This window comes from Balaenoptera borealis (genome assembly GCF_965194805.1).
Source record: "Balaenoptera borealis genome assembly, chromosome: 6".
NCBI lineage: Eukaryota > Metazoa > Chordata > Mammalia > Artiodactyla > Balaenopteridae > Balaenoptera > Balaenoptera borealis.
In genome coordinates this window covers 36,654,960-36,681,331 of record NC_138863.1, presented here as the reverse complement: position 1 = coordinate 36,681,331, position 26,372 = coordinate 36,654,960, and the positions used below count along the sequence as shown (strand labels likewise).

The window sequence follows — 26,372 nt, the reverse complement described above, 5'->3', positions numbered from 1 at the left end:
TACTTATGCTAAGAACCATACCCAGACCCACTGTTGTGGGAGAAGGATAAGCAAAGTTTTGGGGGAAGGTAGATTTAGCTGAAAAAACACATGTGTTGCTATCTTATCTCTATTTTTCCTGTTTGTTTTGGGGTCTCTCTTTGGACCGTGGATGCCCAGGACTTTCATTATGAATTCCCATTGCTTAGGGTCCCCAGGTCAGGTGCCCAACCAATTCCAGTGCTCTTGAGCAGTTACTTCCTCTTCTGCCTCACCGAAACTTACCTGCCCTGTAATGCCATCTTTCTTGGTCTAAGAGATGAGATAAAAGGCTCTTGAGGCATTAATGGTAATAGTATCTGAAATGTGATATCTTTCCAGCTAGCATCATTCTTTCCACAGGAGTATCCCAACAGCATGAGTACTGTAAATAATTTAGGGTAAGTCAATTCATCATTTCAATCAAAGGGATACTGAAGTGAGCTAGAAAGATACTGTCTGTACCCTTAAAGGAATTTTGAGTCTGGCAGTAAAGACAGATATTAAACAAGTAAGTATTGATATAATATGAAAGTAGTATTTAAAAAGTTAAGTAAGGGAGATACATAAATTTATAGAAAGTTAATTTAATTAAGTCTAGTGGGTCAGACAAGTCTTCTGAGGCAATAGCATTTAAATTGAGGCTTGTGGATAAGTAGGCATTAGCTAGGTGAGGGACGAGGGCCATGACATGAATCTTTGTAGACAGACCGCTGCTTGACTAGCTGTGTACATTTGGGAAAAAACTTTTAACTCTTTTAAGCTTCAGTTTTCTTGTGTAAAAAATCAAGGAAATAAACCAATCTCAGATGATTGCATATAAAGCATTTAGCACAAGCTTAGTACTTAGTACTCAATAGTAGCAGTGGTACTAGTACCGGTAGTGGCAGCAACAGTACTCAGCCAGTGGAATACTGGTTTCCAGATGAAAGATGAAATTTATGTGAACCTTTACAGACTGGGATTTATGGGAGAGATGCATATTCATAAGCCTCACTCATCTAAAGTACAAGACATTTGATGGGCAACTAATGGCTCTGTGAGGCCCTCAGAGGCAAGCAAACAATCTCAGAATACAGGTATGGAGCAACCTGCATTTGGCAGTAGAAGCCCAGCAAGTCCTGTAGTTATAGAAGGTCTTTCTTCAGAGCAGGAATGTGGGACTCCTGCTTTCATTAACTCATTATCTTCTGTGTTATGGTTTATACTGAGGCTTCATTTACTCTTTCCAAGATAATTTAAACATGTTTTAATAGTTCAAATTGGAGTGAGCAGACTGAAGAGAAGCCTTAGTTGATGCTCCTTTTACATTTGTCATGTCACATCTTTAGTATGGACCCAACAATAAGAATAGAAACCATTTTGAGAAATACTAATAATTGTTCCATTGTATTGATCCAGTGATAAGCAGGAAATGACTATGCAAGTGAATATGTTTTTCAAGCATCAATAGAAACCTACACTCTAAAGACAGTTCATTCATCTTTTTTGTTTTTTTTACCAGATAAAGGAAATAATTCTTTTGATCATTCTTTCTTAACAATGATAATAAATCATTCTTCATAAACTCTTTCAATTTATAGTGTTCTGGTATTAAATAATTACTGCTCAGTGAGTAATAGTGTCCCAAGAAGGTACCAAAGCAAGAGCCCAGTTATATCCAAACTCTATTCAAAAATCTCTCAATGGCTCCATGGAAACGTGAATCTTATATAACTCTTTAGTTTGGCATATGGCCCTCTGATTCCAACACATTTTACTAAGTTCATTTGTATATGATTCCCAGACACTCCAGCTGAACTAGATTACTCATGGTTTCCCACACACAGCCCTCAATTTCCTGGCTTCCTGCCTTTGTTTATGCCATTGCTTCTATCTATAACAATCTCCTCTACTCTGTAAAACCCTACCATCCATCAGATCATCCCAAATGCCATCTTCCTTTCAAGATCACCAAGTCTTTCTTGGTCTCGAAATGTGATGGGACTTCCTTTTCCAAAGCCTCCCAATACTTTAGGTTAATGTTATCTACCATTTTTATGCTATTTGAGTTTTAAATTTATTTATCTGCCTCATCTTCCTTTATGGATTGTAAACTTCTTGGGGCCACCTACTGCATTTTACCATTCTTGTATTCCTGTACCATTTCTCAAAATGCCTAATGCTATGGTTAGCATAGAGGTTGAGAATATGGACTTTGGGGGCAAAAAGAAATAAAATGGTGTCCTGAATCTACCATGTCACACACACAAATTTGTGTGACTTTGGCCAAATGACAGTTTTTTTAAGCTGTATTTCTTCATTTGAAAAACAGCTAGGTCACATGACATCCTCTAACAATGTGATGAAGGCTTTGAACATTGCCCGAAGAGAAATATACAAACCTATGTATACAATCAGTCTATATACATATACACTTGCATCTACCCATTGGTGTTCTAGAGCAGAGGGTCTCAAATTGTGGTCTGTATATGCTTGGATGTCCCCAAGACTTTATAGGACATACAAGAGGTAAACCTATTTTTGTAAATACACTCAGAGATTATTTACTATTTTCTCTGTGTCAACAGGTGCACTGTTGACACAAAAGTAATGATGGATAAAACCATTGGCATCTTAGGATGAATCAAGGCAGTGGCACCAAGCTGTCATTGTATTCATTGTATTCTTTATTAGTCATTTTATTCTTCACTGCTATGCACTTGCTGTTTAAAAATGACAGTTTCACTTAAAGTCCTTGAGGAAGCAATAAAAGTAATTAATTTTTTTTAGGTCTCAAACCTGAGTCACATTCTGTGTGTGAAACAGGAAGTACACATACAACACTTCTGCTACATACTGAAGTACAGTACAACGGTTGCTCTGAGAAAAGGCATGAGTGTTTGAGCTGTGAGCTGAACTAATAGCTTTTTTTTTATTAGAACTTTTATTTTTACTTGAAGGAATGACTGACCAACAAACTAGTATTCAGACCATAGTTTAGGTATTTGGCAGACATTTTCTCACAAATGAACAAAGGGAGCTTATTGCTTCAAGGAATAAAAACTGAAAGTATTTGTCACCGAAGGAAAAATTTGAGCTTTCAAGCAAAAATGAAAATTTTAGAAGACTTATATAGGCTACTGTGAGCCTAATAGCTTCCCAATACCTGAAGAATTTTCTGAGCTCAAAGGTGATACTAACAAATAGTATTTTTAAAATAGCTTGTATTATAAAATGTGTCAACATTTGGAATATCTGCATAACTCAGTAGCCAATATTTTCAAATGACCAATGCATGATGATATAAAATTATGTGTGGGTAAAAGACCGATCCAAAGTTAGTAAGATAAAACCATCTATTTTCACATAACAGAATTTTAAAAGTTCATCAATAATGGTTTAAATCACACATGGCAGCTACCCTTAATAAAATAACACTTGTCCAGTTTTGCTCTAACCCAGATAAACAAAAGCTCTTTGAGTCCTCAAGCATTTTTAAGCATGTTCTCTTGACCTGAACAATGAAGCTCCTAAAGGAATGGTTCCCAAGTTAAGAACACTTGCTCTAATAAAAAGCCCTCAATTCCATGAAGTGAAGTATAGGCTTCTGCCATGCAGAAGCCTCCTAGAGTCAGGTCTCTGTGTGAGAGGAAATCTGTCTCGTGAAAGTAGGAGACTGAAACAAACAAACAAAAAAAGAGCAGTGTAAAATTACAAGGATGGCAGGCCATGCTGAACTGGCTCTGGGCTTTCCGGTTCCCTCATTTTCTTCTGCTGGGTCAGCTATGGTGGCCGTGAAGACCCTGAACCCCAAGACCGAGGTGGCCTGAGCCTAGGGGGTATTGGTGGTCAACATCAGCGTGGCCCGGGGGCTGCAGAATGTGCTGAGGACCAACTTGGGGCCTAAGGGCACCATGAAGATGCTTGTTTCTGGTGCTGGAGACATCAAGCTCACTAAAGATGGAAATATGCTGCTTCATGAAATGCAAATTCAACACACAACAACCTCCTTAACAGCCAAATTAGCAACAGCCCAGAATGACATAACTGGTGATGGTACCACTTCCAATGTCCTAATCATGGGAGAGCTCCTGAAGCAGGTGGATCGCTACATTTCTAAAGGTCTTCGTCCCAGAATAATTACAGAAGGATTTGAAGGTGCAAAGGAAAAGGCACTTCAGTTTTTGGAACAAGTCAAAGTAAGCAAAGGAATGGACAGGGAAACACCATAGACGTGGCCAGAACATCTCTATGTACTCAAGTTCATGCTGAACTTGCTGATGTCTTAACAGAGGCTGTAGTGGACTCCATTTTAGCCATTAAAAAACAAGACGAACCTATTGACCTCTTCATGGTTGAGATCATGGAGATGAAACCTAAATCTGAAACCGATAGAAGCTTAATCAGAGGTCTTGTTTTGGACCATGGGGCATGGCATCCTGATATGAAAAAGAGAGTAGAAGATGCATACATCCTCACATGCAACGTGTCATTAGAATATGAAAAAACAGAAGTGAATTCTGGCTTTTTTTACAAGAGTGCAGAGGAGAGAGAGAGAGAAACTAGTGAAAGCTGAAAGAAAATTCATTGAAGACAGAGTTAAAAAAATAATAGACCGGAAAAATAAATCCTGTGATGATTCAGATAAAGGATTTGTTGTTATTAATCAAAAGGGAATTGACACCTTTTCCTTAGATGCTCTTGCAAAAGAAGGCATAGTAGCTCTGTGCAGAGCTAAAAGAAGAAATATGAAAAGACTGACTCTTGCTTGTGGTGGGGTAGCCCTAAATTCTCTTGATGACCTAAATCCTGATTGTTTGGGACATGCAGGACTTGTCTATGAATATACATTGGGAGAAGAGAAGTTCACCTTTATTGAGAAATGTAACAATCCTTGCTCGGTCACATTGTTGATCAAAGGACCAAAAAAGCACACACTTACTCAAATCAAAGATGCAATAAGAGATGGCTTGAGGGCTGTTAAAAATGCTATTGATGATGGCTGTGTAGTTCCCGGTGCTGGTGCAGTGGAAGTGGCAATGGCAGAAGCCCTGATTAAATACAAGCCCAGTGTAAAGGGCAGGGCCCAACTTGGAGTTCAAGCATTTGCTGATACATTGCTCATTATTCCCAAGGTTCTTGCTCAGAACTCTGGTTTTGACTTTCAGGAAACTCGTTAAAGTTCAAGCAGAACATTCAGAATCAGGTCAACTCGTGGGTGTGGACTTGAACACAGGTGAGCCAATGGTAACAAGAGAAGTAGGCGTATGGGATAACTATTGCGTAAAGAAACAGCGTCTTCATTCCTGCACTGTGATTGTCACCAACATTCTCCTGGTTGATGAGATCATGAGAGCTGGAATGTCTTCTCTAAAAGGTTGCACTGAAGCTTCCCTTGTATCATCTGAATCATGAAGACTCTACAGAGTGATACTAAGAATATAGCTATGGAATTTTTGTCCAAGCTTCAAAAGATTTTCAAAGGATTTTTTTCCCATATAAAAAAAAGAGAGAACACTGGCACCTATTCAGATTCTGAAGTTCTGAAATTATAATTACAGTATTTTTTAAATTGTACTGCAGTGTACACATACAGCAGGCCACGCTTACCCAATAAAAAGGACATTTTACTTTAGCTTCAGTGATATAAAAATACATGTTAGATAAGCATATGTTATCTACCTTGTTATTAAATGTTCCTTGAAAAACAAATTTTAATGGTTTAATAATTCTTCTAATGAATGTATTTTAATTTATCTCCAATAGTTCCCCGTCATTAAGCATTTAAGTTTTCGATTTTTATGCTAGTTATAAATAAGACTTAAGTAACTTAAGGTTTGGAAAGCATTCCTGCTTCCTTAGTATAAATCCTTTTGAGCAGGGGTTCTCCCAACCCCCAGGCTGAAGACCAGTACTGGTCAGCGGGCCTGTTAGGAAGGAGGCCGCACAGCAGGTGAGCAGCGAGCAAGCAAGGGAAGCTTCATTTGCTGCTTCCCATCGCTTGCATTACCGCCGAACCATCCCCATTCCCCCCATCGTTCACATTACTGCCTGAACCATCTCCCCTCTTGAAAAATTGTCTTCCACGAAACCGGTTCCTGATGCCAAAAATGTTGGGGACCGCTGCTTTTGAGTAAAAAAAAACTATTGGACAAATTGGACTTTTCATGCTTTTGAAATAGCTTTGCTAAAATGCTTCCCAGAAATGTTAAGTTGTAGTGAGTAGAAAGATGGAATTAGAGGCAAGGGAATTGAAAGAGCTGCAAGTCTAAGGTGGCAAAAATAGGAAAAGCGAGGTTAAAAACATGGTTGAAGGCGTGGTGACTAAGGACTAGGTGAGATAAGAGGTTTTCAGGCAAGACCGTATTTTCACACTCGGAACATTTGCTTAGGCTGATGTCCCTCCCAAACCATCAAGTGTCCTCTTTTTTTCACCCAAATTACTGTTCTCTTCTACATGTTTCCACAAAATACAGCAGGTATATCTGAAGCCCTTGGAAGTGAAGTTGTGTGTTGCTACGCTTTGTGTTTTGAGGACTTGTCAGTTGCCTATAGTGAGTGTGCAATAAACATGAAGTTGAAAAAATAAAATAAAATAAAATTACAAGGATGAATGCCTCTTTATCTTATCTCTCCCCAGCAGAATCCTGAAAATATAGGTGAAAATTAGGTTTTTAAAAAATTAGATTGTATTTCTTTATGCTCTAAGATGAAATTATTTTTGTAAAGAAAACATGCACCCATTTGTTTGAATGAACATTTTCACATAATGAATTATCTTCAGACTCCCCTCCCCCACACAAATCTTTTTGCAGTTGGTCCACTGTTTTATGAAAATTTTGATTATTTATTAATTAGAACAAAATGAGTGGCATGTAGACAAACAGCCATTTTAAAGAGATTTTCATGAGTTATAAGACACAGTGTCTACAGAAATATTCAGCTTAGTGAATCTAATAGTGAACACTTTCCAGACCATATTAAAACATTTGGCCACAAAAGGAACTTTTCTTCTGTTTTACTGTCTAGGTGGGCTTAGGGAAGATGTTGAAAGGAAAGAAAAACAGAATGGAAGAAGAAGTGAACAGAAAAGTTAGGAAAAGGAGGAAAAGGAGGCTTTTAACCATGACATGAGCAGTAAGGACAAATGTACTGAGATCCAGTCAGAAGTCTTTTAGGACTCTCCCATCTTGCTCTTTTCTCCTAACGTTGGCCTGTTGCTACTCAGGACACAACTGTCACAAGGTGGAAACACAGAGGTAGCCTCCTCCATACTACTTGGTTGGACCTACAGTTAGTTTTTCTGCTTATAGCTCTACAATCAGGTGAATTGGTTCTTAGCCTGGAATGACAAGAACCTTTGGCCTATTGCATTATACTGGTTTCCAGGAGATTTTAAGAACAAGGATGTGTTAGAGTCCCATGAAAAATACACATATCTAAGTAGCAAATTTTATCAGAAGTTGTGGTATCTGAACATAAGGCAGAAATGACTGAGATTCCTTATAAAAATGCCAGGAAATCCATGAGACACAAAAGATATCTAGAAGATATCTATTTTTCTAGGAAGAAATTTTAGAGGGGGAAAAAATCCTTCAGCTTTTAAGATCTCTCATAGTTTGTTCTCTGCCACATAGCCCTCAGCAAAACTTGTCACATTGTCTATCAATGAAGGCAAATTCTTAAGCCTTCTAATTTCTGAGTCTCCACATTCTTGCATACCCCAACCTTAGAGATCTTAAAGAAAATGCCTTTTTACACTAGAAACCTGTAAATATGCTATGAGTGTTCATGTGCCTCTTTCCTGGTGCAGTAAAAGTAAATAATGATAAATAAGGTTATAGCTTTAAAAAAAAAATACTTTCCTTCCTCCAATATAGTTTTGATGGTGTTTCTCAAAAAATGTTTCTCACTTCTGGGTATTTCCAAAGGTCACGTTGCTTCTTAAAATCCTGCCCCATCATTCTTTCTACTCCCTCAATTCTACCCCACTTTCATTTTTACCCACATGCATCCATATCTGATTTCAGCTTCCCTCCTCACCACCCTCCTGCTTCCAGGAATCCTGAACTTGTTCAGTGTCTTATATATTTGACTTAATTCTCTGATCACATCATTAGTAATTTTATTTATTCAGTAAGTATGTATTGAGCAACTGTTATAAATCAGGCACCAATAACATACTAGGTATCCAGAGAGGAAGAGAAGACATATCCCCATCCTTAAGAATCTTACAGATATCCCAATCAACATCCCAGCAAGTAATTTTGTGGATATTGACAAATTGATTCTAAAGTTTATAGGGAGAGGAGAAAACCAGAATAGCCATACAATTTTGAAGGAGAACAAAGTTGGAGGACTGATACTACCAGTCAAGTCTTCCTATGAAGCTACAGTAATCAAGAAAGTGTGGTATTGGTGAAAAAAGAGACAAATAGGTCAATGGAACAGAATCAAGAGCCCAGAAGTAGACCCACATAAACATAGTCAACTGATTTTTGACAAAGGGGCAAAGGCAATACAATGGATCAAAGACAATCTTTTCAAAATGAATCTAGACACAGACCTTACACCATTTATAAAAATCAACCCCAAATGGATCATAAGACTAAATGTAAAACACAGAACTATAAAACTCCTGGAAGATAACATAGGAAAAAAACTAGATGACTTTGGGTACGGTGATGACTTTTTAGATACAATACCACAGATACAATTCATTAAAGAAGTAATTGATAAGCTGAACTTCATTAAAATTAAAAACTTCTGCTCTGCAGAAAATGATGTCAAGAAATGAGAAGACAAGCCACAGACTAGGAGAAAATATTTTCTAAAGACACATCTGATAAAGAACTGTTATCCAAAATGTAGAAGGAACACTTAAAACTCAACAGTAAGAAAACAGACAGCCAGATTAAAAAATGGGCAAGAAATTTTACCAGTCACCTTACCAAAGAAGATATATAGATGGCAAATAAGCATATGAAAAGATGTTCCACATCACATGCCATCAGTGAAATGTAAATTAAAACGACAATGAGATACCAGTATATACCTATTAGAACGGCCCAAATCTGGAAGATTGACAACACCAAATGATGATTATGATGTAGAGCAGCAAGAACTCTCATTTATTGCTGGTGGGAATGCAAAATGGTACAATCACTTTGGAAAACAGTTTGGCAGCTTCTTAGAAAACTAAATGTACTCTTACCATACAATTCAGAAATTGCATTCCTTGGTATTTATCCAAAGAAGCTGAAAAGTTATGTCCACACAAAAACCTGCACATGGATATTTACAGCTTTATTCATAATTGTCAAAACTGGAAAGCAATCATGATGTCCTTCAGTGGGTAAATGGAAAAATAAACTGTGGTACATCCAGGTAATGGAATATTATTCAGTGCTAAAAGAAATGCACTATCAAGCCATGAAAAGACTTGGAGGAAACACAAATACATTCTTACTAAGTGAAGGAAGACAATCTGAGAAGGCTACATACTATATAATTCCAACTATATGGCATTCTGGAAAAAGCAAAATTATGGAAACAGTAAAAAGATCAATGGTTGTCAGGAGTTGGGAAGGAGGGGAGAGATAAACAGGCAAAAGACAGAGGGTTTTTAAGGCAGTGAAAATACTCTGTATTATACTATAATGATGGATACATGTCATTATATATTTGTCTAAACCCATTGAATGTACAACACCAAGAGTGAACTCTAATGTAAACTATGTTCTTTGGGTGATAACGATGTGACATGCAGGTTCATCAATTGTAACATGTGCCACTCTGGGGGGGATGTTGATAATGGGGGAGGCTGGGCATGTGTGGGGGGCAGAAGGTATGTAGGAATCTCTGTACTTTCCTCTTAGTTTGCTGTAAACCTAAAACTGCTCTAAAAAAATAGTCTTTAAAAAGCAAACAAATTTACTATTGCTTAGGGGAGACAATGACACAATTATAACGTAGTATAAATGCTGTAAAAATAATATTATACCTATAGATTTTGCCTCCTTATCTTGACTTTAAACTCCTTAAAGGTTTGGTTATATATTTTTATAAATTCAGCAAACAAAACTCAGGCCCGAGACAGTATTCAATAAACATTGTGAACTAAAAAAAGGAGATACTGAACCCTCACCTAAATGCAGTATGTCCACGACCACATCAGAGGTCTGAACCCAGCCATATCCTATGTGTGGCAATATCTGAACCAGAGGAGGTATAAGAAGCTCACTTACCAATGGCATGGTAAAAATTCCAAACTGAGTGTTCCCAACATCTGTGGAAATGGGTGTGGCCATATTCAAAATCATGGCCTGTGGCAGTAAATCTCATTGAAAAGTTGCCAGAGTAGACAAAAACCACAGGAAACTGTGATTTACGAAGTCTTAACTTCAGACTCTACAGGGTCTACTCAATCTCTCACACATCATACAATAATAACTTAAATAATATGATGTTTGGGAAGTATCTCCTGATAGAGTCAGACTACTCCAGGAGACAACTGGGCCAACAGTCAGACTTTTTGCCTTTGAGGCATATTGTGGTTGACTAGGCAGGAGAGATGGGTAAGTGGAATCAGTGGGCCTTCTGTTCCTTCACTCAGAAGTCCTCATGATGACCAGCACTGGGGCCTGGGATTCACCTACCTATCTTTGCAATTCAGCTCAGTATCAAATCCTAAGAGCATAAAATACAGGTTACAAAGTATTGTTATTCTCAAGGCAATTTCATGTAATCATGCACTGGATCCTTCCCACAAAGTATGATCCAATTAGGCAGTCCAGGAATTTTATATTGATTTCATCCATGGACAAACTGAGGTACAGAGAAGTTTAGTAGCAAATGTTTATGGTCATACAGCTGGTAAACTCTACCACCATTATCTCTCAGAGATTGAGAGAGGCCTATACCATTCCATATATTTAAAAGAAGTATTAAAAAATGTCAAAACAGGTAGACAAATATCATGTTATATTTTTTAAATGTTTTTGTTTAACAAATGAATATTATTAATTATCATATACAATGCAAAATAATTACAAGTAAAGGAATATGTGTGTGTGTGAATGTGTGGATGCACACATACATATTCTCCAGACAGTATGACCTAGTAATCTATGTGTAGGGTTATATGACAGATATTTGGTGGCAAGAAAATTCTTATTTACCTACACAATAGCATTTTCCCCATTGGCAGAAATATTCCCAGTCTGAGAAAATAATGGAAATGAATTATTACTGAGTTCATATAATCATAGTATTATTCTCCTTATTATTTACTTAGAGGTAGTCATGGGACCCAATTCTGGGGAAAGAGACCTTTCCACTTTGGATCATGTTATGTACGGGTATGATGTCTGGATCTGTGGCAGCCATTTTGAAGTAATGAGGTGGCAATACTAAGAACAAAACCAAGTGTTAATGATGGAAGAGTAAAAAAATGGAAGAGCCTGCATCTGTTCTCAATGACTTTATTGATCCACCAGAACTGCCAGCCTGTGACTATTTTATTAATCTAGCAAAATATTTTTCTAAAACCTTAAGAAACAGAACTTAGTTGGGTTTTCTCTTATTTGTATTTGAAAGCGTCTTGACTACAATTTTCTTCTTTCAATCTTGCTCATGATTATATGTAAAACTTCTTTTGGAGAGAACATCAACATATATATTACAGGCCCTTTGTGAATGTGAAGCCAGAGCCAGCTGCCCTCCCAGACCTCCCTGCTGAAAAACTTTTTCTTTGCATAGAGAATGTTAGAGATCAGACCAGGAGTCTCAGCCACTAGACTCCAGACTAGTATTTTCCTGACACACAGTGCTCTGTGGAACCACCACAAAGGTTATCTGGTCTTCCTATTACTCAAAAAAACTAAGGATCTTGTATCATATCTGTCTCTCCCCCAAAACAACATGAATTCAATGATAAAAATCAACTCCATTAAAACAAGAATTTCTAGGTTCAAATAGGTGGTGTTAGGAATAATTTGAAGAGGTGGTGTTAGGAATAATTTGAAGAGGTGGTGTTCGGAATAATTTGAAGATCAGCAGAGGAAGATCAATGAAAGCAGGATATCTCTCCCTTCATGACTGAATATGCAATAAAGATAAATGACAGTAAAGTACTTCAGAGATGCATAGAATTATGCTGACTTTGTGACTTTCTTTCTTCTGAGGATCTCAGAAAAATTATCTAAAGAATGCTCATCTTCACATCAGACTCAGGTATTACACACGTGAACAGGAAAAAGAGAAGCTCATTCACTGCCCTGCTCTCCATTCACTTTGTACGTGGTGTGTGGGTGTACTTAAACAGTATGCCTATTTATATTCAATCACATATGGATGCTATATATGAATTAGGTATCTATAATGCAGATATTTAAAATATTTGTTTACCACCAACTGCTTAACTGGGATTTCCATGAATAAAATAAAAGATGTATGCACTAAATATATGTGTAGATGTATATGAGGATCTGGTATAACTTACTATTATTTCCTTTTATGGGTCAAGCAGGAAAAAAGAGAAAATCAAGTATCCTAAGTAAATTTTGCCCATTTCTATATATTTCCCCCACCATGAAACAACATGCTTAATACACCATAAACATCATTTTAAGGGAGAAGGAGAGATTATCCTCTAGGGAAAAAAGAAACCCCAAGTTAAAAAAAAAAATTATCACAGTGGGACATGGTTGTTCATTCTTTTTGTAGAAAATATTTTCATGTTTATTTTAAGTCCAATAAAAATGTAAGTATTTTAAACAAACAAAAACGTGTCAGGGATAACAATAGGCTATTTTTGAGTTTGGAAGAAAAAGGAAGCTTGCCAGGAGTAGGCATGTATATTTTTAAGCATACTGCTTCAAAAAGCAGGATGTCGGGATGTTGCATCTTTAATTTTTCTGTTAATTATGGATTGAGCATTGTTGTGAATCTTGTCCTCAAAACCGAGCTCAGAAAATAAGAGCAGATGCTCATCCCCAGGTTTGGCTCATATGGGAATTGAACGGAACATATTGGTTTATAATTAATGTAATTTGTTGGATTATCTTTTGTGAAGGAGCGAAGGTAAACAACCTTGCAGCATTGTAGTAATATCTTTGGAGCTTGGAGCTTCTATAGTTATGGAGAAAAAAAGAAAAATGAAAAGGAAAAAAGCTCTTCCTGTCACATTACAGGGAATTTGGAAATGTCTGTCACATTCAAACATACTTTTAATTAATTCAAAGGAAAGAATTAGGTGAAAGACCCTAAAGCTAAACACAAGTAGTGTGTAAAATGAGAGCCACTGGTTTCCCAATGGGGAATTTTGATAAATTGAATTCTCTTTTCCATTTGCTTTAATTTCATTGTGCAGTAGGGAAATGGAAGGGAAACATTTTCCCTTCTCTCTAAACAGGAAATTGGGCACAACACAAAATTCATTGATTTGAATATTTATCTTTTTGGGGGCACTGTATTATTCATAAGAAATATGTATACAATGACTTTTCTCCACAAACGTCAGGGCATCTGTGTATCTCATCTTTGTTTTATTCTCCATACCCCTCAGAGGTATAGATGTTATCTTCACTTTAAATAAACTCATTCATGAAAAAAAGAAAGTAACCTTAACCCTTTTCCACACACAACCAAACCAAGAAGGATAAACACCTTTTGGTGTGACGTTTTCCAGTCACAAAATGTTTCCTCTGCCTCACATAGATCTCGGGAGCATGTGTATAACTTTAGGTCTTTGACAATCTTTGACTATCCAGTTTTGATACTGGATCATCTGAATTTTCATTTTGATATTTTTCTGTGTGTTATATGCCATTTTAAAAAATGATTTTCTTAGCTTCTAATAGAGTAGTAGGTTTGAAGCTTTTTGTTACCTTTCTATGATTAACAGGTAAAAAGTATATTTTAATTGACTTTTTACTTTTTTCATATATTCTTACATTTGATTGCTAAAAATAAATTATTCTTTCCAATATCTCTTAACTAAAAACCCAATTTAAGGCCTCACAGGTCCAGAATTTGGTAGTAATTTGGGGGAAAAAAAGGGGTGGGGGAGGGAGTGAAGACATTTAAATTTTTTTATTTAAAAGCAAATGATGTGCATCCCCTTTAAAAACAATTACATAAAGATGTTAATCTTATATTTATTGTCTAAAATGAATTCCCAGGTGTCATCTTAGAAATGATTTCCTTTGGAAGCCTTTTCAGAATACCCTCCATCCAAAGAATGATTTAAATGCTCTTTCTGTGTACATTATAATACCTCATTCTTTCCCACGTGATATTCGGTACCACACCCTAACAGAATTGCCTGCCTGTTTGTCTCCCCTATTAATATGTGAGTGTCTAGCATTTTACTGTACTCTAAAAGTATTTGTTGAAACAATGGAAGAAATGGGGTATTGTTTGACCCCAAGAATCTAGAGAATGAGGGTAATTTTTAGCAAATTAGCACCCATGTTATCTTTATTTTAGAATGTAATCACATTTATGGAAGTCCAAGGAAACCAGAGCAATGATTTAGAAGGTGATATTAAATTCCTACACATTCATAGTTTTCTTGACTACTTGTTCTAAATCCAGAGGAGGGTAAAGTGAAAGTTTCAGGTCAATTAATTCACAAATAGCTATCATTTATTGAAAACCGATCTATATATTAGTGTTGAGAGGCATACAGTGGAATTTTGGGGGAGGATCTCTACGTTGTAGTAAGAAAAATAGAACTAACATTTACTGACAAAATATGGTGTATAATTAAATATAAAATTGTGCAGCACATGATTTTCTTAACCATATGTGGCCAGAAAAGAAGAAAATGTTTAGGGCTGGAATTATCAGAGATGTCAAGGAGGTGATCAAACACAGATGACTTGTGTAGGTTAGCATTAACACTGGCCAGGTTAAGATGCCTTACATAGATTCTCATTTAATCCTCATTGTCTCTTTTCAAGTCAGGCATTTTGTCTTCATGCTACATAGAAGAAAATAACAGACAAATAAATGAAATCCCTAAGGTAATACCACCAATTAATGGTATATCTGCTTTTGAGTTCTGATTCCTTCACAGTACTATATGATGACTGACAGAATATATAAAAAGGAACAGAGAAATGAATTAAAAATCATCCAATAAAAGAGAGGGCAGACATAAGTAGATGAAAAAGAAGTAGTGGAGTGCCATTTCACTAAAGACAAAGAAGTAGAGTGTTTCAAGAAGGAAATACAGTGAACAGTGTCAAAAACTACAAACAGGTCAAGGAGACTGCATTTGTCATTGTGTTTGACAACAAAGATGGTGATTTTTGAAAGAGTTGCTTCAGTAAGTGAGTGGAATGAAAACCGCTTCAGAAGTAAGGACAGAGTGATGACGGGAGAGCAGCATAGGTTGATGTATGTGTTAAAAACAAAGCAGATACAAGTTGACTAGAAGAAAGAGTGACTAAGGTCAAGCAAAGGCTTTCCTCAAGATAGAGAGATGTGAATTATTGAAACTAGAGGAGGGAGAAATGGAATGGAGAAGAAAGGGACAAGTGGGAGGCAAAAAATCTCAATCTAGTGTACCAGGGCAAGGTTAGCACTTCTAAGACTCTTCTTCTGAGACTGGGAAAATTTGAAGAGATGTCTGTAGCAGTAGAAAACAACAGAATGATATGAAGATGAGAATCAATGAAGGATAGCCTTGATCTTTTTATTTTAAGAACAAGGTGAGCTCACTAGCTGAGAAAAGGAGCAGTGAGGGAAGTGTTGAATGCTGGAGGAGAAACAAAGTCTGTTACAGCTGAAATGGTAACGATGAAAATCCTCCTTCCTCAGGATCATCTACATAAACTTAACTGCTTATAAGGTATTTTCCTTCCTGATCAAGTAAAACTGATGATTTGGCTCTTAAAAATCCCCAGAGGACTTTAGGACAATCTGGATGGCATGAAATGGTAAGGTCTCCAGTGCAAAAAAAAAAAAAAAAAAAAAAGAAAGAAAAGAAAGAAAGAAGGAAAGAAAAAGTGGACAGATTGACCAATATAGAAATTCTGGCCTTTCTCCAAAATTACAGCATGTCATTGGCAAAAATTAGAAGTATGAGCCAGATCTCAATTCAATTCTATTTCTGCTACACTCCACTGTTTCTCATATAACATAGGTATTTATGTATATGATATTAAAAGCACTGGTTTGAAAAACTATATTGTAGAAAAATACATAATGAGAAGCATACCTAATACCTAGTTTAAAGAAGCTTGTCTATATCCTTTATTTTGCTTTAGGGAGTAAATAATTTGTTTCTACTAATCAAAAATTTTACCAGGTTATTTGCAAACATATAGAGAGCTACTGACCTCTCATCCCTTCAGACTTGGATTCATTTTATTTTTAAACCATTGAATGCTATTCATTCTAAACTTCTTGGTTGAGAACTGAACCATAGGTGATAAAAACCAAACTGAACAGTGTTCAGGCAAACATGTGAAGTGAGCTAAGTTTATTTTTGGAGATTCTGTTTTCCTGTGCCCAGGAATCCAACTCAAATTTTCAAATTCTCAAATCTTTGCCCATCTATATATTAACCCCATGCTCCATGTTCCCAAAGAGTATAGATTGCAAGGAAGATGATCCAAGGAACTCACACTTATCATGGACATGGCTTTTTTTTTTTTTTTTTTTGCATTCAAACTAAACAAATTTTAAAATTATAAATAATAAAAAACAATAACCAAAATTATACTATAAACAATGTTGAAAGAAAAATGAAAGTCTTGGGGGAAATCTTTGTAATAGATATATCAAAAACTAATATTAGGGCTTCCCTGGTGGCGCAGTGGTTGAGAATCTGCCTGCCAACGCAGGGGACACGGGTCCGAGCCCTGGTCTGGGAAGATCCCACATGCCGCGGAGCAACTAGGCCCGTGAGCCACAACTACTGAGCCTGCGCGTCTGGAGCCTGTGCTCCGCAACAAGAGAGGCCGCGATAGTGAGAGGCCCGCGCACCGCGATGAAGAGTGGCCCCCGCTTGCCGCAACTAGAGAAAGCCCTCGCACAGAAACGAAGACCCAACACAGCCAAAAATAAATAAATAAATAAATAAATAAATGTGAAACCTTAAAAAAAAAAAAAAAACTAATATTAAAAAAAGGAAGAAAAACTAAACCTATCAAGAGAAATTAAGTAATTTTAGTGCCTCCATACAATGGAATTATTTGTATCCTTTTAAAAAGATGAGGCATATATGTATATTCATTGATATGAAAAGTTCTTTTGACATATTTTTAAATGTAAAAAGGCATGAGAGCAACATATATTAGATAGTATACACCTATGTATATCAAGTTACGTGTTCAATCCTAAAGAGGAGGAATCTGGAAGAACATTTACAAAATATTGATTGTGCTTTCTTACAGATGGTGGAATTTAAGGTTTTCTTTTAATATCTTCTAAATACTTTCCATATTGCTTAAGTTTTAAAGTATTTATTATCTTTATAATAAAAAAGTAAAATAATAAACACTTCAGATAGTATCTTAATATTTATAATTGCAAGGGAATGAATGTATCATCAGTTTTATAACTGCAAGGGAATGGATTATCATCAGTTTTATAATTTTCAATTATAGTTGGTAAAATAGGTCCTGAGATATGAATTGTTTTGGCCAGTATCTATAAGTTAGCCTCCTGACTTTGCAGTACTCTTCCTTCTCTACCATACTGCCTGAACATGAGTAAAACATGCACAGCAAAATAACTCATTTAGACATTTATAAGTTGGCAGACCAGAGTCTTCATTTATATCGTACTTCTAATGCATATGAGCTTCTCTCCATTCAAAAAAGGAAGAGTGCACCAAAGTTAACTCAAGAAAGATGTGTTGGAATATTGAAACCACAAAAGCTAGCAAAGATTCTGAAAACTCTTCAAAATTTATATTTGTTATTTTTAGGAAGGCTTCTTTTAAAGCCATATAAAACATATATATCTCACAGAATCTTGAATTAAGCTACAGCAACAGCAATGGATTTTGTGACCTGAATCCTAGGCTTAATGTCATAGATGGACTACATTTTCAGCTCAGAGATGTGTTTTTCTAATGAGTCACAAATGCAACTGCTATAATAATAGTTTCATGCCATACTCACTAGAAAACTGTTCAGTCAAAGAGAATGAGAAGCTTATCACAGATTGATGACTTTCTGATATGGGATGTTAAAATTTTCATATCCTTATAAATTAAGAAATACTAGAATGAAGTGACCAGATGTTCAGCTTCCTTTCTGGAATTTCAAATGTATGTGTGTGTGCATGCATACAACAGAAACCATTCCTCTGAAGAGCAGAGATTTCTCATCAGAAAATGTGTGTCTTCTTACACTGTCATCAACCTTCATTTAGTATCCATAGTGCTTACATTTCAACACCTTGCATTTTTACATCCTCTTTTATATAGGAACTACACAGATTTTAGAAGACATTCTTTAAAAGAAGGAACTATCTTTCTCCTACTAGAGCTTAGATGAGTGCCTAGGAAATGCTAAGTAAAACTGGGGGGAAACCACCCATGAAACCTCAAAGGAATTTTAAGATAGCCAATTTTTCTACCTTTGTACTCTAGAAGTCAAAAGATTCTGCCAAGTAGATGAAACTAGAAAACATGGCAAGGTCAATCCTTGTCTTTTACCTTTTCCTTTCATGACCTTCAGGTGTCAGTCCTCTAAAACTACTTTAGTCTACGTGGTACCACAAGTATCAGGAGAAAGAGAACATTTCTCAGAAATGAAGCCATAACATGATTCAAATAAGAATTCTAAGACTCAGTAGTAAAGCACCATTGTGAGTCTACATGACTGTGTTAGGAAATGTATGTAAGGATGGTTTTAATAATAAACTTACAACCTTTTTTTTTAAAGTTCAGAAATAGATTTTTTTTTCAAAATTAAAAAATAGCACATATTAATAATAGTCATAGCAAATATCCTCCAAAAAAGCATGCTATAATACTCATTGCTATTTTATTTCTATTCTTCTTCTGATCTACGATCAAAATTTATTGTTCAAATTTTGTTCAGAGAGTAAATGAAAAACAAACTGTTTCTTGGCTGAGACTCTGAATTCTTGGCAATTAGCATACTAAAAATAAATTCACCTTACATTGATTTACACTCTACTATAATAGGGCTACAGACTATTTTTCTTATATTGTTATTCTCTTTTGAAATGCATCCCTAGTAAGATGTAAAAGCATGTTATTTTATCTCTATTTATATAATTATAGGACGTTTAAAGTTTCTGACCCATAAAGCTGCCTTCCAGAAGTAGAAGTCTAGTCTAGACTGGCTTTCCTCTCAAGTTGATTAATATGAGGTTGAAGAAATATCTTCTCAGAAGACTACACCAAACCAATCCATTTTTTCACTAAAAATTCACCTCTTAAAATTTCTTAATATTTGTGTTAAGACAAGAGTTTCTGGGCCTACTGTTTTAAAATACAAATATCCTTGTAAAAGTTAACATGTAAAAGTTAACTTGATACCTTAGAATAGGTTAGAAAAACAAATTATTCCAAGCAAATTATTCTGAAACCTAGCTGAGAGTAAAACCCTTAAGAGTTAGGATATAGAAGAAAACTTCCCATTTCAAGGTGGTGGTGAATAATGGGAACCTAGACACTCATTAGACAATAAGAAGACTCTGTGAGAACCAAAGAACTAAGATCAGAGTGTGATTCTGGCAGTGTGTCTGAGCAAATATGGATCCATCTGTAAGACTTCTATTTCTTAGTGAGGGGCTCATCCAGCCACAGTTCCTTCCACTTCTTTGCTAAGATGGAATATTGCCCTCTTCTACTGTCTGCCACCAAAGGTAGGAGAAAATAGGAAGGGGGTAGGCCCTTAGGTGTAAGCTAACCAGATGGCTGTTGATAGGGTGTCATTGAAATATATCTCAACATACTCTGATGAAAAGAATATTTTTTCCACTGTTGGAGACAGATGTTGAATTTCTCACTTCTCTTGTTGCAATGCATAGGGACTTTGGTCTCTCTCTGTTTTCCATGGGGTAAGGAGCAGACAGAACTGAGCTCACTGTCTCTTCAATAGTAGAAGAGAAGATGATGAAGGTTCTGGGCTGGTGAGAATAAGGTAAGAGAGAATTTTCAAGATGAGAAGAGGAAAGATTGAGGGGAAAAAACACCCAAAGGGAAAGGCATAAAAGGAAAAGGAGGGGAAAGGAAGAAAGATATAGGGTGAAGCAAGTACTAATGGCCAGGGAAGACAGTGAAGGTATTCAGGACATTTCACTTATTTTAGAATTTTGCTTACATCAAATCTCTTGATATTTGTTTAATTGACTCTCTGTTTGCACTGAATCAAGTAACATGTATAAAGTAAAGAAACCAAGGAAAGAGACTTAGTAAAACCAACTTGTATTAAGTTAGGGTCCCATTAGGAGACAGAGATGACACCAGTTATTTGGACAGAGAGAATTTAATATAACTAAGTAACTGAAGTGTTAACTAAGTAAGTAAAGTGTTAACTAAGTAAGTGAAGAGTTAACTAAGTAAGTGAAGTGTTAACTAAGTAAGTGAAAGAGTAAAAAGAACATTAAGGTGGTGTGGAGGTAACAGCTACAGGAAGAAGCTACCATGCTTAGGGCTGAAGGAATAAAGGCAAGAGATTGGAATTATTAAAATTTAGAAGGCTGGAGGAGAGGCCCTGTGGTGCTGAAATTCAAACTTCTAAGGCAGGGCACTGCTGGGCTGGTGCTGGTGTCTCTCAGTGTCTGATAAGGTTGGTTCTACAAGTGTTGGATAAACCACAAGATGGATCCACGTGCTGCTATCAGAAGGCCCTGCTGCTGCCGAGATGAAAAAGTGATACTGGGGTGATGCTTACAAGAATAAGAGCAGACAGGAAACCCTTAAGAAGTTGATGTGCGCTGACAGTAATAAGATGAAAGAAGAAGCCGCTTCCCTTCTCCATCTAGTACCGCCTACTGGCAGAGCCTAACTGAGAAACAGCTGGTGAAGTAGAAATGTGGTCGCAGAGTCCCTGCCCCAGCATCACAAAACTGAGTATAGAAGGGTGGGCTTGGAGATGAGAGACAATAGCTTAAGAACTGGCACACAACCTTTAAAAACATTATCTTCCCAATTGTTTTTTATTCCTTAATTTTGAGGAGGTTTTATCAAAATCAGAAAATAAGGAAGGCAAAAACAGTATCCTTACTCCAATTATAACCCCTTTGAAATAAACCAAATTATGAAAAGCCTGTATTTATTTTTTTAATAAAAACAGTTATTTCATTTATAGAAAATTATTATGGGACTCTGCTTTCATTCTAAATTCTCTTTAGTTTATTAATACTCTTATTCAACAAATATTTATTGAATATTGAATGTATCAGAAAGTATTCTAGGTGCTTGAAATACACCAAGGAATAAGAGACAATATTCTTGTCCTCATAGAATATGATTCTTTTTAAGAAGTAAGATTATATCAATATTCAGCAAAAATCGATTACAAATCTTTTATGAAGAAGAGAACTGGGGTACAATGTGAGATACTTATATTGACAGTATGGCAATAGACACATTTAAAGATATTTTGAGATTTTGTAACCACATAGGCCTATCCATTTTTCCTGCACACTCTCAGATATATTTCCCTCACCTTCTTCCTAGAACTCTAAATAGATTTATAGAGGTATTATATGTTGTCCAAAGTTCTATGAATCATACCATTGAAATAACTCATACCCAACAGCCATAACATAGAAGCCCTAGAACTTTCCTCTTTTAGCATCTACCACCCCATAAGATATAAGAATAATTTAGTGTGAATAAGACGAGGGAAATGTGGGAAATGTTGACTAATATGCTTCCTTTAAATAAATGTTAATATATGTATCTTTCTACCATGTAGTAACAGTTTATAAACTCAACTTTAGTTTTAGCCATTTAAAAATCATCTCTGTGGTGACTTTATGCCAATTAAAAGAATTGCTCTGATTTATGCTGAGATCATTTAGTGTTTCTTGGAACCACCATGGTCTCATTAAACTTATCTTCCACATTTATTTTTATAGATATTCAGAGAAATCTCTAAAGGCTTAATGTAGCAGGCTTGAATTGTGACACCTCTCCCCTGAAAAAAATCCAAAACTCCTTTCTCATTCATCAAGATAGAACCTAAGACACAGGTATTATAACATAGTTTTAATATTTTAAGAGGAAGCATGATCTTCAAAGTCTTAGAAATAGTAGATTCACTGCCACCAGAAATATTCAAACTTAAACACAAACCTTTAACAGTAACTAGCCAAGAGCTTTGCATAGTAGGTGCTCCATTAAGGTTTGCTGATCACATTTTATTTATTTTTAATAATAAATAAACAAAGAAATTCTTCTGTATCTCTCAGCAATTCCTCCATTTAACTGCTCTTATGCTCCAGATGTTCTTATAGTTGTCCAAAGTAATCTCTCACTTTTCTAGGTCTCTCTGCACATAGGTCAGAATTATTTTCTTAATGTTTCCTCCTGTTCTTGTGTTGCAAAGATAGAAGATCTGAAATGTCACCCTCTGTTAGGAGATGAGGAAAAAACTACCCATCCTCTTACACCCCCATTCTTTAACCATGTTTCCCAAGAAGGTGAATCTCACCTCTTCATGCTAAGACATACAGCTGAACATGTCATCCAATTTTCTATATGATGAGATGGAATCAGTCTATATACAAAGACACTTCAAAACCTAGCTCAAGCCAGCTCTTCAGATCGCATCTCAACACCTCCTCCATATATCTTCTGAATGCCTACCCAGAGCAACAGAAGTCCAAACTTTACCCACTTCCCTTTGTTTGGCAATGTCATCTCAATACTGGCTAATGATTGGGAAGTGTAGATCAGAAAAGAGAATGTTAAAATTGGGTACAGCCATACCTGATGTGCAGTGTCGTAGGAGTGATGAAGGTCACAGCTTTTCTTATTGTAGAAAATTCTATTTCAAGACCATCAGTGCTGATTGTGAACTTCACAAGTACTGCTAAGTCCTTTTCCTTTTGGCTATCAGTGACTTTGTTTTCTCCAGCTGCCAGACATAGCCTACTAAACGCAAACAACTTTAAAATAACATTTCTCCCCGGGCACAAAATAACAAAAGCCAGGTTTTCTGAGAGAAGCATAAAGCCTTAATTTGGGCTCTGCCTTTGAACCTTTTTAGAATTTCATTAAATGAAAGAGCATTGGTCAGCCATTGTCTTTTCAAAGCATTTGATCTAATGTTGGTTTATCTTTTGTCCTTGGATTGGGTGGGAAAGTCTTCACATTATAATACTAATAAGAAAAAAAAAATGCTTCCTGAAAATGAAATCCTGTCAAATTTGATGTTTTGTTTTCTAGTCACAAAGGTAAACTGCTTATTCTAGGAGTAGCTGGAAAGTGGGGAGCAGAGGAACTTGAAAGAAAAACAGATTTAGAGTTGTGTTCAGTAGGTAATATTATTAAAAATAAAATCATTTTGTAGCCTGTCATCTTGATGTTATGAAACCCAGTAGCATGTTTTTTTCCCTTTCAAATGAATTTTGTTTTTAATAAGTTTGGCTAAAAGTATAAATGCTTTTGGTGAGGTCAACTTGAACTTGTGGCTTTTCTTAGCCTTTGGGGTCTACACCTCAGAGAGTTTTCTGTTTTTATTGGAAGTTTAAATTTTGTTGACTGAGCTGGGAGTTTCTTTGTGAGAGCACTGAGTCCTTTAATGTTTTCTTTTTTGGTCTCTTTTGCTGTTTAAAAGAATGACTTGAGGATAAATTTGGCGCCTTGGATAGATAAATAAATCTGACAAAATTATAAATGACTCAGTTAACTGGAGCAGGAAGGGGAAAATAATAGTGAATTAGTTTTAAAAGGAAAATACACCCCTCAGTAAAATGCATGAAACCCTAACAAATACAAATGCCACTCAGAAAAAAACAGTTTAATTTTTAAGGAAAGAAAATAGTCAATTCATCCTAGTGGTAAAAGACAACCAAACCAAAAAAAAAAAAAAAAAAGTTATGATAATCTCTTCCTATGTGATATATTATAGTTAACTTTATACCTTATGAAATATTTCAAGTTTTATTTATGTAATAAATCTATTTTAGTATGTTAATACAATAATTGAATTGTATAACTGCTATATTTCATTAGAAATTAGAATTTTTATTAGAAATTTATGATTTTAAAAAAAGTAAGTCACAAAGACCACAATTTGACCATGAAAGAAATAGCTGACTTTACAGATTCAGACTGGCCGAGAAAATCAGGCCTTGACTGTGTGAAAATAAGAATGTTTGTCTGATGCATGTAACACATGGGGTGCTCATAGAATAGATGCATATTTTCAGGGGTGGTTGTATTCATTGGCTGAGAGAAAGTGATGTAGGACATATAATTGCCTGGCCCCTTTTTGTGCCTCCTATTGTGAGTAGAAGAGAATCTTCTAAAAAGATGGACAAAAGTCCTTTACTTCTGTTCAACTCATAATTTTGCCTCAGAATGATTCATTTTTTTATAAATATTATGAGGCTTGGGGTGTCAGATTAGTCACCATAGTAAGCACAATAGCTTGCTCTGTTTATGCACTCTGTATAACAGTCACTGTACACAGTATTTATGTATTATCCATTTGTAAAGAATATCTGAGTAATATTTAAAGAAAAAGCATTTCCTTAATAACTCAAAAGACATTTAAGTCCTTTAGAGTGTGAGGTAATCTTGAGTTTTTAATACATGGACTACATGTATATGGAAATATACATGGAATAGGGCTAGACAGATTATTAAAATTTTGAATTAACTCTAAACTTTTAGATATACTTAAGCGAGATCTAAATTGACACAAGTTTTTGATCTTTAAAGTGGGAACAGTATTTATCTCATGAGGACTTTTGGAGATACATTAACATAGATAAAGAGCTTAGAATAATACCTGGTAATATGGTAGGTGTTTAGACAGCATGTTACAGAGGAAAAAGCATGAGCTTTGTGGGTTGGAGGTTTGGTAGTAGAGAGTTAATCTTACCTTGTTTAGACTGTATCTCCAACACCTGCAAACTTGCAAACTTGGCCAATTTCTTAAAGGTTTAGTTTTCTCATCTGTAAAATACAACAGTACAACAGCTCATAAGATATGTGTGAGGATGATACAAGATAGCAGTGCCTAACATGGTGCCTGAGACATAGTAGGTGATCACTCTTCTCCTCTCATAGCTTAGTCTTGAAACAAAAACTACGGGATCAATTAAAATAAGGATTACACATACACACAAAATGTTGTCTGAGGCCATTCACAGCTCTTCATTTAGCTATTCTATTTACTGTCCTGAGGAAACTTTAATGTAATTACTATGTTGGTTTTGGGCTCTACACACAGCTGTAGGATAAGAGAATAGTCTCTGGTGTTAAGTAGATCTGATTTCAAAATCCTCATACTGTCATTCAGTATCTCTCTTCCAGTTTTAAAGTTTTATATTATATTTCAAGTCTTTTATAGATTATCCTTGTAGTTTTAAGAAGCATGCTAAAGTTAAAATTTAAATGATTAACACAGCAAAAGACCCAGTGCTCTATTCTAGCAGACTCTGAGAGCTTCCTTCAGAGAGGTAGATAAAATCAAGTTTAAAGCATCAAGAATTCATCAGCTAATGCAGTCAGTTGTTAGACTTCTAAGACGGCCCCCAATACTCCCTACTGCATGGTTGCACCTGCTGTTCTGTAATCTCCCTCCACAGTGTGTTGATCTCTTTCTCTCATTCTTCTCATTTGCCGCTGTGATGAAACAAGCTGCCATCTTGTGAGCCCTTACCACCCTGGTGCAGCCTTGTGAGTCTAGATCCCTGACCCATAGAAACTATGAGATAATCAATAGACTTGTTTTAAGCCACTAAATTTACAGATGATTTGCTATGTAGCAATATACAAATAACACAGATGAGTAGGACAAGATGACTAAAATTAGGATGGAATTCATAGACTAAAACAGAAAAAATGAATTATTTATGTTTCGTTTTCAAATATAAATCAAACATAAACCTTTTACACTACCATGAAATTTTTTAGACCATCACAACTACTTTAGTGCCTTTGCCCAATTTTTTTGAGCCCTTACTTTAACAGTTATTTGTTCCCAAAAGTTTTACTTGATTTGGAAATTCTTAAATATCTCTCTAAGTTGAAAATGAGAAGCCAGTAGAGACAAGTCACACTGAAGAGCCTTCAGTCCCCATATAGTATCTGTACCATCAGCAACAGCTGCAATACAGAGAGTCTAATAGCATAAGGAGCCATTAAGACAGGCAGATATATTGTACTTTAATTAGGAAAAAGTTCATCTTTT

The 26,372-nt window shown here is 35.8% G+C and overlaps 1 pseudogene across 1 annotated transcript; it reads left to right on the top strand.

Annotated features, from left to right (window-relative positions):
• The first annotated feature begins 881 nt into the window (after positions 1 to 881).
• Positions 882 to 16,002, top strand: LOC309631196 (T-complex protein 1 subunit zeta pseudogene; annotated as a pseudogene). Its single transcript has one exon. The product of its transcript is annotated as a T-complex protein 1 subunit zeta pseudogene (transcript).
• The last annotated feature ends 10,370 nt before the right edge of the window (positions 16,003 to 26,372 follow it).